The sequence below is a fragment of the Athene cunicularia genome, assembly GCF_003259725.1.
Source record: "Athene cunicularia isolate RWA chromosome Z unlocalized genomic scaffold, athCun1 chrZ_part1, whole genome shotgun sequence".
NCBI lineage: Eukaryota > Metazoa > Chordata > Aves > Strigiformes > Strigidae > Athene > Athene cunicularia.
Window position 1 is genome coordinate 25,248,433 of NW_020799142.1, and position 3,410 is coordinate 25,251,842.

A 3,410-nucleotide genomic window follows, 5' to 3' on the forward strand; every position below is an offset into this window, starting at 1 on the left:
CCTCCCCAGGCAGGGGTCACTGTCCCCAACTCCCCTCCCCAGCAAAGTGGGTACTGGGCAGGGCACACTGTCCCCCCCCGCGCCGAGCAGGGGCCATGGTGCCCTCCCAGGCAGGGGAGCACAGGACTCATGGGCAGGGCGCATGGAGCCCCCCAGGGTAAGGGACACAGCTCCCCTCCACTCCCTGCCAAGGCAGGGCACACAGTCCCCGCCCTGGGCAGGGTACATGGTGTCCCCCAGGAGGGGGTGCACAGTCCCACCGAAATCCTCCAGAGTGATGGAGAGGAGCCCCGGGAGTCCATTTCCCTGGGGAAAAGGCAGGTCCAGTGAGTCTGGGAGCACCAGAGCCTGGCCCCTGTGAGTCCCCACGGGCACACAAGCCGTGTATCCATAGAGATCCATGGGGCCCACGGAGCCCCCCTGTACCCCCCTGCTGCCCTAGGGGCTCTGGCCTACGGGGGGAGGCCAGTCACCCAGCTCCTGGCTCTGCACCCTGGCCAGGGCACATGCCCTGATCCATCAGGAGGGGCTGGTGCTGGCAGCACTCAATCCTCCCTTAAGGAGCTCTGACAGCTCGTGGGCAACCTCAGCTGCACTTCACACCTCACAACAGGGACACTAATTCCCAGGCTGACACCACTGGCTGCCCTTGGCTCCAGGGCCAGGGGTCCTGGGGTGGAACCCAGCCACAGTGCTGGCTGCACCCTGCAGCCCCACGTCCCCCTGCCAGGCGGTGAATGATGTGGCACTATGGGTCCCCTGGGAGCACATGGCCTTGAGCTCGGTCTTGACTGATCCTGCCCTGCTCCCAGCCCAACACCTGGGTGCCAAGAGTGCTCCCAAGCTGGCACATGGGGCCCAGAGCAGAAAAGGGGGGCCCCTGGCAGCAATGGGGCCAGAGTGAGCTGGCTGCAGGCAGGCGGGGGGCAGGTTGGGGGGCAGCTACCCTCATCCCACAGTGGCCAGGCTGGGTGCCTCCTGCTCTGGCCCCACCCAGGGATGCAGTCACTTCCCAGCAGAGCCCCGTTCCCTCCCACCCGCTCGGGGAATCGCCAAATAAGAACAAAGTCTCGGCCAGGGAGAACAACCGGGGCGGGAACTTGGGGAGAAGCTTTTGGGATCATGGCCTGGGAACAGCGGAGTTTCCCTGGGCCCCGCTGGTGTGGCTGGGGACAGGCCACCAGGTGGGGATGTGGGGGACTGGAGGGGGCCACTCTGGCTAAACCTGGTGTCCTGGCTGCACCATGTCCAGCAGCCCCTGCCCACATCCTGCCCAGGGCACCGCAGGCTGTCCCTCCTGGGGACAAGAGGTGATGGGGCTGCGGTGCCCTCGCAGAGCTGCTGGGAAGGGGCTGCCAGCACCATGTGGCTGCCAGCACCATGGGGCTGCCCATCAGGGGTCGGGTGCTCCCTGGTCTGTGCCACCATCTGCCCCCCTCCAAGTGCCCAGGTGGTCGCATTCACACCCCTTAGTGCAGCCCCTTCATGCACTGCCACCCCATGCTGGTGGCAGGGCAGTGCCAGGGCGGGGAGAGATTTATTCTTTTAAGGTATTTGTTGACATTTTTGCTGAGAACAGGAGCCTGCCCGGGTCACTGTGATGGGCCCTGATCTGGCCGAGGGATGGGAACACACTGTGCTCCCAGGAACATGCTGTCCTGGCACCCAAGGGGAGCACATGTATCCCTGGGGAGGAGGGCAGCTGGGGTCTGGGGGTCTACCCTGCTCTTCCTCCACTGGAGCCAGGAGCTGCACTGCTCCTTGTCCCAGGGAGGAGGTGACACCAGCCCTGGCACTTAGTGCTGTCAGCACATTCAGGTCCCTGGCACAGGGACCTGGTACATCACAGAACCCTGCACACAGCGCAGCCTGTCCAGGCTTTGGCACAGACCTGGGGTGGCTGTGCTGGTGATGGGCTCCCAGGCCTGTCCACAGTGCCCACTGCAGCCAGCCTGCCCTCCCTGATGCTGCTCCTTCACCATGTCCCCCGCTCCAGCCCTTCCCTGGCAGGGTTGGTGGCTCCCATCCATCCTATCTGCTGGGATGAGATTCTCCGTGTCAAAGCCTGCAGACTTGCCAAGCTGCTGTGGACCAAGAGCGGTGTAACATCCCCTCCCCACCCAGGACGGCATTGCATGGCCTGCTGCCAGTGGCAAACGACTCCACACGCCATAGCTGACATCTGCCCAGTGCCACTGTTTGCTCCTTCCTCTGAGCCCCACACTGGGGATGTCCCATCCATGATCAGCCAGACTGAGTTTGCCCCATCCTACACCAGTCAGATCAACGTGAACACCACTACACACAGCAACCACCCTGCTCAGGAAGACATGCCTACCCCATGCCAGGATAAATGTGCATTTCCAGAGGATTTTCAATGTTTTAACTACTTGGTTTAGTATCTTATTAAAACAGGGCAGGTCCGCAGGGTCAGCAAAGGCTGGGGAACTGCCTGGCCATGTCCCGGGGGCTCAAGGCTGCCCCAGAGACTTGTGCTGCCACTGCTCGTCCTTGTCTGCTCACCCCCGTCCTTGGCGGCCACCTCAAAGATTTGACGCATCTCCCCCATTTAGCTCCATAAACCAGCTGGGATTGAATTTTTTGTTCTCAATCCTAAAAAGCCTGGCCATGCCAGGCTGGCCGTGCTCCAGCCGGCTCCCCTTTAGCTTCTCCTCCAGTTTCCAGGGTTGGTTTTCATCAAAGAAGGATTGGCTATCAAAAGGAGGATTTATTTATAGGGTGTCAAATACCCTGTGTGGCACTGCAGGTCGTTATACCCTGTTCCTGAGTGTCTCCGTGGCCGCACACAGCTGTTCCACCCTTCATCCTGGCCGGGCACAAGCCAATTTCAACACCTTCCTAACATCTCCCCAGAGGGATCCATTTTCCAGGAGGAGCATCAGTCATGGCACTAAATAAAACTCTTTTTGGCCTTGCCCTTCCCAGGGTGCAGGGTGGCACATAGCACCCCAAAATGACTGAGTTCCCCTCAGCATCCCAAGCATCCTTCCTTGCAGCCAGCACTTGGCAGCTGGCCATGGCAAGAGCTTTATCCACTTCTCTTTTTCCCTTTCCTGCCATGGTTTCGCAAGTGCCACTGAGGTTTTTCCTACAAGCACTGCGGAGGTGCATGCCTGGGGACCAGTGACAATGGAACCACATTAACTCTGGGGAGATGGGTAGGCAGCTGCCCACAAGGCTCCAGGTGGGACCAGTGACCCGAGAGGTGCCCACTGCAGCTGGCCCAGGGCCTGCACCCCGAGCAGGATCCGTCTGGCCCTGCCTTGCATCTCTGCCTGGTCCAGTGTCAGCATCGCAAGAATGGGATCCTGACAGCCTTCCCCAAGGATGCTTTCCATATAAGACCCCCCTCTTCCTTATGCCCCCCCTTATGCCCCCTCCTTGCCCCG